This window comes from Pelmatolapia mariae, linkage group LG9 (assembly GCF_036321145.2).
Source record: "Pelmatolapia mariae isolate MD_Pm_ZW linkage group LG9, Pm_UMD_F_2, whole genome shotgun sequence".
Lineage (NCBI taxonomy): Eukaryota > Metazoa > Chordata > Actinopteri > Cichliformes > Cichlidae > Pelmatolapia > Pelmatolapia mariae.
In genome coordinates, this window is record NC_086235.1 from 32,269,651 (window position 1) to 32,281,886 (window position 12,236).

The 12,236-nt window shown below is 40.7% G+C and overlaps 1 long non-coding RNA gene across 1 annotated transcript; it reads right to left on the reverse strand.

Moving 5' to 3' along the window:
• Nucleotides 1-4,394: 4,394 nt before the first annotated feature.
• Nucleotides 4,395-5,381, reverse strand: LOC134635108 (uncharacterized). Its single transcript, XR_010094935.2, has 4 exons — nt 5,293-5,381; nt 5,028-5,179; nt 4,878-4,910; nt 4,395-4,573 (listed from the first exon to the last, which is right to left on the reverse strand). It is a non-coding gene; the product is annotated as an uncharacterized LOC134635108 (long non-coding RNA).
• Between the last annotated feature and the right edge of the window lie 6,855 nt (nt 5,382-12,236).

The following is a 12,236-nucleotide window of genomic DNA, read 5'->3' on the forward strand; positions in this document are numbered from 1 at the left end:
ATAGTGTTCCGTCAAAATGATAGTATTACTGCAATTTCACAGTATTTGAGCAAAATCATATTATTTGTGCAAAAACATACTATGTCTGCAAAATCACAGTATATCTGTTATGTGATAGTATTACTACTAAGGCATAGTATTTCTTCCAAATCATAGTATTCCTTCAAAATCATAGTATCACTGCAATTTCATAGTATTTGAGTGACATCGTAGTATTTGTGCAAAAACATACTATATCTGCTAAATCATAGTATATCTGTTATGTTATAGTATTACTACTAAGGCATGGTATTTCTACCAAATCATAGTATTCCTTCAAAATCATAGTATCACTGCAATTTTATAGTATTTGAGCGAAATCGTATTATTCGTGCAAAAACAGTTAAATCTGTTAAATCACAGTATATCTGTTATGTTAAAGTATTACTACTAAGTCACAGTATTTCTGCCAATTCGTAGTATTTGTACTAAATCATGGTACTTGTGCCAAATCATACTATTTTTTGCAAATCATCGTATTCGAACCAAAACATAGTATTTGTACGAAATCCTAGTATTTCTTCTAAATCATAGTATTTCAATCAAATCTTAGTAGTTGTGCTGAAATGCAGTATTATTGCCAAATCATAGTATTTGTACTGAAACATAGTATTTGTGCCAAAAGAGTATTTCTACTAAATCATAGTACTTGTACCAAATCATAGTATTTCTGCCACACTGTGCTAGTTGTGCAAAAACATAGACTGTCTGCAAAATCATAGTATATCTATTATGTTATAGTATTATTAGTAAGTCGTAGACTCTCTATTTTGTTATAGTATATCTGCTGAATACAGTATATGTGCCAAATCATGGTATTTATAGGAAATCATAGTATTTGTGCTAAAACATAGTATTTCTGCCACATTATAGTATTTGTGTAAAACCAGAATGTCTGCAAAATCATCATATATCTGATATGTTATAGTATTACTACTAAGGCATAGTATTTCTGGAAAATCATAGTATTTCAACTAAATAATAGTATTTCTGCCAAATCATAGTATTTGTACAAAGTCATAATATCTTTTCTAAATCATAGTATTTCAATCAAATCTCAGTAGTTGTGCTAAAATGCAGTATTATTGCCAAATCATACTATTTCTGCCAAATCATAGTATTTGTACTAAATCATAGTACTTGTGTCAAATAATAGTACTTGTACCCAATCATAGTATTTGTGCCATATCATCGCATTTGTCAGTTCAACTTATTTAACTCTTCTCAACAGCCCAACACCTCTTCTTCACCCCGTTTCAGCAGAATTGTGAGTTTTTTCACCCCTTTTCAGCACAAATCCCAGATTTTTCAGGTGTTTTCAACAGAAATCTCTTTTTCAGCAGACATTCTGCTGATTCACCTGTTTTCAGTGCAACTACTTCTTTACCTCTTTTCAGTAGAAATTCTGCTGATTCACCTATTTTAAGCAGAATTTTCAGCCTTTCACCTCTTATCAGTACAAATCTCAGTATCTTCTGCTCATTTCAGAAGGAACCTTTTGACCTCTCCTCTTTTCAGTACAAATTTGAACTTCTTTACCCCTTTTAAGCAGAATCATTGCCTTTCCACCTCTTTTCAGCAAAAGTTTCTGTTTTTTCACCTGTATCTAGCAGAATTTTTCAGTTTCTTTCCTGCCATACAATTTTTGCAGCATTTCATCTTTTTCAGTCATTTTCAGCAGACAGCTTCAGCGTTCCGGCATCCACACAGCATTTTCGCAGGAAATGCAAATTTTTTTTCTAGTTATTCTTTAGTATTCTTAAAGTTGCTTCCGTACGTTTTTCGGCACTTAACTACTCCCTCAGTTTTCAGCCGATTTTCTCAGTTCAAACTCTAAACTGTTCTGCTCTTTCTGCTAACGACTGCTATGACTTTTGGTGTTTATTACTATTATACTTTTTAAAATATTACACTTTTTTCCTTTAATTTGTCCCATTGAAATGAATGGAAAACTTCCACAATTCTGCTAAAACTTGCTTGGTTTTGAAACTTAACTGCTTCCTCATACTTTCACCTAGAAACTCCATTCAAACTTTAAAATGTTCTCAGATTATTGGGCTATTCCTGTGTGATTCAGCTTTTTCAGATCTTCTACCGTTTTAATTTTATACCTCTTTAAGTTTTCAGTTGCAAAATTGTGATTTTTCAGAAAATACATGCGTTGCTATGGTTGCTATGCAATTAACTCAGAGTGAGTGCTGGTCTGTTCTGAATTTTCGCTTCATGTCGGAACAACTTCTTGCTACTTGCTCAATTTCCACTGAACCCCCACAAATTATACATCAAAACGTAGGTATTTTTGCTGGCTTTCAGACAATGTTACTATCTTTATTGTGAGAGTTAACGTTTTTTCGCAATTTACCTCGGAGTGACACAAGGTCTGACAAAGCCCCATTCAAAGTCTATACGGAGGTTTTGAAATTCAGAGCTGAAATTCTGTAACGGGAGGCATTTTTAAATCGCCATATCTCATTAACAAAGCAAAGTTAGGACATGAGGCTTGTGCCAATATATCTTCAGACACTGCTGACACTCACAGTGGAAGCAGTTTTTACATTCATCTTACCGTTGAGCCATAAATTACGTTTGTTTGAGAGGTGGAAATCTGTCCTCCTGTCAGTTCTCACACTCTGAAAATGAAGCCGTTTCTTCTCTCGTCATAGCTCCGCGACGGAGGTACAAAGAGCTATGAAAATCGCAGCCAAAATACACCAAAGTCCGCTGATTCACCCAGTACAAGAATTATGCTGCTAGCCCTCCTAGTTTTTGAGTTACACGACGTTTTGTAACTCCAGAAAACGGCGCTTTTCGCCTCTCACCGCGATCTATTTTCTGACTGCTCATGTCTATGTTTTTCAGCCGCCCGCCCCCTTGCCAGGTGGTGCAATCAGTAATGACACTGCTCTGCACCTCAAAGGTCGCGGGTTCAATCCCACCTTGGTCAAAAAAAATTTTTTCACTAAAAATTGATACACTATCACAGACCTGTAATTTATATTGATCATTTATTACAATTTTGCAAAGTTTTATAATTTTAGCAGCTTTTCTAATATGGACCGAAATACATACAAGTACCCAGACAGCAGACAGAGGCCCCAGATAGCAAGGAAACATTGAAACAATGTTGAGTCAATATCAGGCGACGTCATTGAAGCAACGTTGAAGTGTGACGTTGACCCAACATCACTCTTGCACCCATTTTTAACGTTGAAACAACGTCAGGTTTTGATGTTGAATCAATGTTGAAACCTGACATTGATTCGACGTTATATTTTCTAACACTGTTGACATTGAAACACTGTTGAGATATGGTATTGATTTTCCACCTCTTTCGCACAGTTGCTTTTTATTGAAAAAAACCAAAAAAGGTCAATAGACATGTATCATTTGCAAAATACTTTATTAAAAGACAAAGTTTCCTATTTACATTTCTATGTTTCACGTCACTTTTTATTATTTACTCCGGGATGGGGATGGATGATGTGCTTCCCGCGCCACCCGTTCGATCTGGAGCATATCTGAGCCATTTCTGGACTGCTTGAGCAAAGACCAACTCAGACAGAGTTCGCCCCTACCTGCTGCGCCAGGCCATCTAGGACAAAAAATAGACACACACACACACACAAAAAAAAAAGGGAATTAGAGCACATGAATAAGCTCTTGTTAATTGTCTTCAGCAGGGAGAAAGTATGTAAACTCCTAGGCTGATAAACATGAAAGTCACCAGGCAGAAATCAGCAAACTGCCGCATTTGATTCCCAAAGAGCTATAAGCTGAAAATGTGATATGTCTTAGCATGGTGTGCCGTGTATCCTTTAAAAAAAAAAAAGAAAAAGAAAACATGGGGTCCTCGGGCTGTACAAAGTGTACAACCCGAGGACAAAACAAGCCGAAGACCAAAGACTCCATCTCCAGATTAACCGGACATGAAAGTCTTGTTATTAAGAAAGACAAGGTAATATAGCAAAAAACAGACATAGGAAATGTGAAATGCACCCAGCACATCAATTGATCCCTTTATTGTTCACTTTAGGCTCATAAAACTACAATAAATGTTAAAACTTACCAAATATGCATCTACACAGCGCTGTCTCTTTAAATGCCCTTTTTTGCTTTGTCTGGTCCTTGGTATTTTTTCCCCTGCCCAGTTGAGTACAGAGGCCAGCTCCTTTGTAATGGCATAAACCATTACACAGCGGACTCGCACCTCCAGTGTGGTCCAGCAGCACCAAGACAAGGTAATATAGCAAAAAACAGACATAGGAAATGTGAAATGCACCCAGCACATCAATTGATCCCTTTATTGTTCACTTTAGGCTCATAAAACTACAATAAATGTTAAAACTTACCAAATATGCATCTACACAGCGCTGTCTCTTTAAATGCCCTTTTTTGCTTTGTCTGGTCCTTGGTATTTTTTCCCCTGCCCAGTTGAGTACAGAGGCCAGCTCCTTTGTAATGGCATAAACCATTACACAGCGGACTCGCACCTCCAGTGTGGTCCAGCAGCACCAATCAACGCAAAGCGTCTCACCTATAGACACATTTTATGAGATGGAATTAGCGTGTCTCATGTCTTAAATGTGTATGCAAGTGCTTGTGTGTTTACTTCATGTAATTGATGATAGAAACATGTCATTTGGTTTTCCCTAAAGCCTGATTTTCAAGTCATACAAAGAATAAACCAAAGTATTGGCAGTGCAATGTATTTCTATTCACTTTTGTTGGATATTCATTTGTTAGTTCTTGTAACTGCTAAAAGTGTTTACTAGTTTTTGCCTGTCACATATATTTGTTATACCATGTAAACTGTGAAATTCCAAGATTTTCAAACTTGCCTTGTAATAGTGGCCTCACAGAGTCTCTGGAATCTACAGAGAAAAAAAAATCACAACAAGATGACATTCAGGAGTATAAATTGGGTTTTCTTTTTAGATAAGAGTACAATGACATTGTGATGCAGCTTTAAAGCTTTTTTAAAAGCATACCATCTATAGGGAAGACATCAGACTCTGCATGCTGGCGAGATCGCAAAGCTGTGTCGGTTTGTGCCGGAGTGGCGAAAGGTGCCGGAAGCTGGGTGGGGCATTATGATGGTTGCTATCAGTGGGCTGGGGGGCAGACTGCGGAGTGATGAGGGCTGTTTAGAAAAAGATAATTTTTTAAGTATTTAAGAATACAGACAACTTGTCAAAAAAGTTTCCTTGTGTCAGACACAGATATGTACACAGACACTAGACAGTATTTTATTACCTGGTATTTTCACTCGAGGGGCCTGGGGAAACCGTTTTTTTGTAGGCTGCTCATCCTCTGAGTCCGTATATGTGTACAGGGGATTTGGTCTAAAGAAAATAAATTAAAAACGGTCTTAAGTAATTGTAAATATGCTTTTGGCATATTGTTTCCTAAAGTTAGTTTGATTTCTAACAACACACACAGGAAACAGAGACGTGCAAGAAGGTACAGTATACAATGAATTTTTGAAGTGCACAAGTGTACACGGCTTTGCATTTTTAAAAAGTTTACAAACTTCCACTTTTTGGACTATATTATGTGGCGATATTGCAGTATGCAAGCACCACAGATATGTATAAAAGACAAGATCATAAATTCTTAACAATCAAAGATATGTTTGTGAATAAAAAGGTTTTACTTGTGCTTTCTTTTAAGACCGGTCTGGGTTTCTTCTTCGGACTGAAGGTCAGACGTATCACAGCGTTCACGTGGATATCTCTGAAGACTGCGTTCTGCTTCGTGAAATGTGCCTGGAAATACAAACACAATGTACGGCCAGACATACATTACGTGTGGACAAAAGGTGCAAACGCATAGAAAAATCAGCGGTTTCAAAAATACGCTGGTACGTGTGGACGTAGCCTTATTCATTATTCAAGGCACAAACGGAAAGTCATGTACGCGTGCAACGTAAAGTTAGTTGAGCGTGCAACGTACAGTCACGCATGCTGCGTGAGCTTTCAAACTGAGTCTAAAGTTTTCGTGTGCGAATTGAAGCGAGTGCTCTCCAGTCATCAAAAGTAACAAAGTCATTGAACACGTTTATACAGTTAACTTTATGTTTATCAATCATATATCACAGATTTAGAATTTTTTGTAGTACTAAGCAACTACAGAGCGAAAGTCTGGGTCAAGCGCTGAGGCGACGGCAAGAACAAAGGAAACCTCGAAGCGTTAAAGCTAGCTTTGTAAGGGAATATAACGAAGAAATTATGAAACAAAAATGTTTTCTTTGTTGATATACTTTGTTCGCAGTGCAATTTATTTGTTGCCAGATTGTAAGAAGTAGACACAATTTAAAAAACTCGTTAATGTACAACATTAACAAGTTTTTTTTTACTGTTATTCAAATGCAAACATGGAAATACCGAGTAGGAAAAAAAAATCATTCATTCTTACCTTATACTAATCGTGGTGCGGGCCAGTGCAGTGCATGAACTGATGCCTTCTCCGGTCAATTCCGCTGAGAGTAAATCAAATGTCCCGCTCTACTGTAGAAGACAATGAATACCGGGGGAGGGGGGGGGGGGTGTACCAATGTGAGAGGGGTGCTGCGGAATAGTCCAAGTGATCGCTGCTTTAATTTCCCCGTCAACTATACATAAATTGCACGTAGACACGATTTTTTTAAAGCTGGTGAACCACACCAAGTCATTGATAACAAATGAACAATAAATCTACTTTCTCTGGTACTTTATACCCGATCAGTTGCAATGCAATTTAATGCTCAACTACAAATCGATGGTTTTTGATGGTGACCGGAGCCGAATGATCGTCAACTATAAATAGACGTTTTCTCGACGTTGTTGTTGTCACCTGGTCGACTATAAATAGATCAAATATCAATGATGTTGTGGGATTTCTCTTTAGTGTATTGTCTCTTTAATGTATTGTCTTGCTTTCATGTTACTTAGTTTAGTATGTCTGGTTCACACCTCATTCACGCTGGGAGACAGACAGTGAGGAACTGGTGAATGTCTCCGAGGAGGCGGCAGCCAGGAGCTCACACAGGAAGACTTGACCCCAGAGTGGGGGAGATTCACACAAGTGATAGAGGGTCTTTCTGTTTAGAGCCAAGGTGTGAACTGCAACTGTAAAAGCCTTTTGTTCTGCGACTGTGTATAAAAGGAACTTGAATTGTTCATTGTCAGAGACTACTTTCAGTGCCCCCTGACTGACGTCTCTCCTCATGCATGGGAAATAAAGTTTTGGGTTTTAACCGCTCATCGTGTCTGCAGGCTTTGTTAAGAAATTTCCACAACAATGACAAAAAAACAACGGTGAATCAACATCGTTACAACGTCTCTATAGTAAGACCGTCGGTTTACCACAGTATTTCAATGTTGTTACAACATTGGCATTTCAACCCCGACCATATACGACGGTTCGGATGAAAAATCAACATAGATTCAATGTCGTCTTGCTATCTGGGGCAGGAACTCTGATTGGTGAATTTGAGCAGAATCACGTTATTCTTTCATTTCATTTCTTTATTTATTTCACACATGGTTCATCGTGTTTCTTTTTCTACATACAGAAGCTTCTGCCTCTTTTCAGCAGAAATTCTGCCTCTTTTCAGCAGAAATTCTGCTCATTCACCTCTTTTCAGCGCAACGTTCTGCTTCTTTGCCACTTTTCAGCAGAAATTCTGCTTATTCACCTCTTTTCAGCGTAACGTTCTGCTTCTTTGCCTCTTTTCTGCAGAAATTCTGCTGATTCATCTCTTTTCTGCAAAATTTTCAGCCTTTTCACCTCTTATCAGCACAATAAATTTGTAGAAATATATACAAGTACACAGCCTGATGAAGCAGACAGAAGCAGAACCTCTGATTGGTGAATTTGAGCAGAACCAGGTTGTTCTGCCTCTTTTCAGCAGAAATTGTGCTGATTCACCTCTTTTCAGCGCAATGTTCTGCTTCTTTGCATCTTTTCTGCAGAAATTCTGCTTATTTACCTCTTTTCTGCGAAATTTTCTGCGCTTTTATGTGTTATCAGGACAATCCTCAGCAGCTTCTGCTCATTCCACCATAATTGTCAGTCTCTCCATCTCTTTTCAGCATAAAGGCAGCATAAAGGCATCCACACAGCATTTTCGCAGGAAATGCAATTTTTTCTAGTTCTTTATTCTACTTTATTCTAGTTGCTTCCGTACGTTTTTTGGCGCTTAACTACTCCCTCAGTTTTCAGCCGATTTTCTCCGTTCAAACTCTATACTGTTCTGCTATTTCTGCTAATGATCGCTATGACTTTTGGTGTTTATTACTATTATACTTTTTAAAATATTACACTTTTTTCCTTTAATTTGTCCCATTGAAATGAATGGAAATCTTCAGAAATTCTGCTAAAACTTGCTTGTTTTTGAAACTTAACTACTTCCTCATACTTTCACCTAGAAACTCCATTCAAACTTTAAAATGTTCTCAGATTATTGGGCTATTCCTGTATGATTCAGCTTTTTCAGATCTTCTACCATTTTAATTTTATACCTCTTCAAGTTTTCAGTTGCAAAATTGTGATTTTTCAGAAAATACATGCGTTGTTATGGTTGCTATGCAATTAACTCAGAGTGTGCACTTGTCCTTTCTGAATTTTCTCTTCATGTCTGAACAACTTCTTGCTAATCGCTCAATTTCCACTCAACCCCCACAAATTATACATCAAAACGTAGGTATTTTTGCTGGCTTTCAGAAAATGTCACTATCATTGTTGTGGGACCTACAGATGTTTTGCAAATCTCCTCAGAGCAACACAAAGTCTGAACAGTCTCCACAGAAAGTCAATGGAGAGTTTGTTCAAAATCACCGCTGGATTTCTCTAATGAGAGGCATTTTCAAATTGTCATATCTCCTTAACGAAACAAAGTGGAGACATGAGGCTTGTGCAAATATATCTTCAGACACTCCTGATGCTCACAATTCAAGAATTTTTTTCTCACCTATTACCGTTTGGCCATGAATTACACTTATTTGAGGGTAGGAAATTTGTCCCTCCCTCAGATTTCTTCAGATTTCAAACTCTGGAAATGAGGCACTTTTTTCTCTCGTCAGATCTTTTTGATGGATTTCCACACAGACCTGAAAATTTCCATGACTGTTCACCAAAGCCTGCTGTTTCTTACAGTGAAAGAATGATTTTGATGCTCCATATCGATTTAGAGTTACAAAACGTTGTTTGAGGGCAAGTCAAGGCAGTTTTGCTTTGCCTCTACTCAGTTACAGTGTATTACACGTCATATATCTTCAATAATTTATATTTTATCTCTGAATTATGAAGACCTGCAGATTCCCCCATCTCTTCTGAACAAAACGGTGTCAGAATGAGTGTTCTAGCCCCTACGGTTAGGAAATTATGGCCATTTGTTCGAGGGGAATCCTGAATGTAAGAAATACACTGAAGAAAACTCATACTTCTCTCTGTGTCTGTGTGTGTAAGTGCTGATTACAGCAGGTGCAGCCAATTTAGCTGACCTAGATATGCCAAGCCCAGACTCTTAACAGTATTGTCTTGCTTTCATGTTACTTAGTTTAGTATGTCTGGTTCACACCTCATTCACGCTGGGAGACAGACAGTGAGGAACTGGTGAATGTCTCCGAGGAGGCGGCAGCCAGGAGCTCACACAGGAAGACTTGACCCCAGAGTGGGGGAGATTCACACAAGTGATAGAGGGTCTTTCTGTTTAGAGCCAAGGTGTGAACTGCAACTGTAAAAGCCTTTTGTTCTGCGACTGTGTATAAAAGGAACTTGAATTGTTCATTGTCAGAGACTACTTTCAGTGCCCCCTGACTGACGTCTCTCCTCATGCATGGGAAATAAAGTTTTGGGTTTTAACCGCTCATCGTGTCTGCAGGCTTTGTTAAGAAATTTCCACAACAGTTTGGCGCTGTGAGCAGGGTGATCCAGTGTTCTCGCTGAAGGACGGCTCTGGGACGGCTGATCACCCCGAGGTAGCAAAACGCTTCGGTCCTGCCAGCTGTTTAAAGCAAAGAGAAAGGCAGAGTTGCGGAGCCTGTGTTTCAGCGACCACCGAGATCACCTTGACGAATCGAGGGGAAACTCCTGCAGAACGGTGAGCTGTATCTACCATTTATACAAGTCACGAGAGAGTTTTGTGTCTAGCCAAGGGGAACGCCTGCCGACTCCGGAGTTCAAGTCTCCGGAGGGAAAATCCTGGTGGTTTGAGACCCCAGGCCTGTGTTCGGGTTTTGTTTTGTCCAGCACAGGGACGGTAATTAAAATCCACCGTCGGGAAAAATCCTGGTGGTTTGAGACCCCAGGCTTGTGTTGGGAACGGCCCATCACAAGGACAGTGGCTCGAGCACGCAGTTGGGGAGAAGCCGGCCCAGGCCTGTGTTGGTCCAAGTACGCCACAGGGACGGCGTTTCGAGTACACTGTTGGGAAATCATTCCTACGTGGAGTGACGGTATTTTAGCACTTTTCTGCCGGTAAGGGAAGAAGGCCATTGCAGAGGACGCTCTGAATGTAAATATGGGATCTAGATCCAGCAAAGCGGCAGACGTTCCACAGGGAGGCTGGGGACAAAACTCAATATTTGACTGTATGGTTAAGAAATGGGGAATTGGGTGCATGAAATATGTTGTTAAGTGGCAAAAAGTAAACGGGTTTCCTGAAAAGGGATCGCTGAGTGTTAACCAGTTAAAGAAAATAGAGGAACAGTTGCGGGAGGAAAAAGCAAAATTATTGGGGAAAGGGAAAGTTAGGACCGCAGATCTGCGTAGAGTAAGCGATGAGACGGAGTGTTTGAAAATGTGGATAGGGGAAGCAGAAAGAAGAGAAAACAAAGCAGCTCTGAAAGAATTACCTAGAGAAGTGCGTGGAAGGGAGGCTGACGCAGAATCTGCCTCAGCGCCTCTTCCACCTCCGTATAACACGGAGAACAAAACACCATTTCCCTGTTCACGCACTGTTTGTGCTTCCCCAGTACAGGCTGTTTTGCAGGGCCTGAAAGCCGATGCGGACCTGGACTCCTTTCCCTCCCCATCCCGCTCTGCACCACGCGCCCCACAGCCAGAGGATGCAAGCGCCAATCCCGCTACTGAGGAGCGACGGCCCCGCCAGGATACAGCGAAAAAAATGACACTCAGATCCGACACAGCCCTCAGCCACACACGGAGCGCGCCGCGAGCTGAAGCGACGAGAGCTGTGAGAGGAAAGAACAGAAGTAAGGACAACCGCCATGGATATTACGCCCTGCCTTTTGCCACGGATCAGCCTGAATATTCTTTCACTGATGACGAGCGGGACGATACAGACGACACAGACAGCAGCGAGGAGGTCGAAAATTTCCAGACCGGGCATAAAACGCAGAGACAGCGGCAGGCAAAAGGAGGAAGCCTGCAGCTCCCGATGGTGGAAGTGGCGGGACCCGAGGGACCTATTTTAGTTCACAGACCGTGGACACAGTCAGACATCGCTGACGCCACAAGCCATCTGCCTGACCCCCTCATGTCGGGTGCAAAGTTCGGTGAGCAGCTCCTAATTTTCTGCCAAGAATATCGCCCTACGGGCCAAGAAATTAGACGCGCAGTGGCAAGCAAGCTGAAACCATGCGACCTGAGGAAAATATCGCCTCACTTGCCTGATCCTACGCTGAGGATACGACACCTGACTTATGAGCATGGAGAAAACCGTGAATATTGTACTGCAGTAACACACCTAATGGATAAGCTAAAGGAGGTTTTCCCGGACAAAGTGGACATGGCAAAGATTCAGGTTTGCAAGCAAAGAAAGGATGAATCTGTGGACGATTTCATACATCGCATGACAACTGTGTTTGAAGTTAATGCTGGAATACCCAAAGATGACATGACGGGCACCTCCGCCTCCACATATGAGCACCATCTTTGTGGCCATATTTTCCGGGGACTGAGACCAGACGTGGCAGCCGAGGTGAGGCGTTCATATGTGGGGGGAGAAGATGAACCTCGGTTAACGGAACTGCGACGCCATGCCCGCCATGCTCAGAACCATCTTGATGAGAGGAAAAGCAAGAAAGAGGAAAAGCAGAGCACAGACCTCCACAATGCAGCCTTAACGCTGTATAAAGCCGCGACAACCTCACACGGAGATTCCCATGACAGAGGCAGTTGGCATGGCCGAGGCCAGGGAACAAGACGTGATCGGCGAGATCCACAACGACAACAGTGGGGAGGGGATCCAGAAG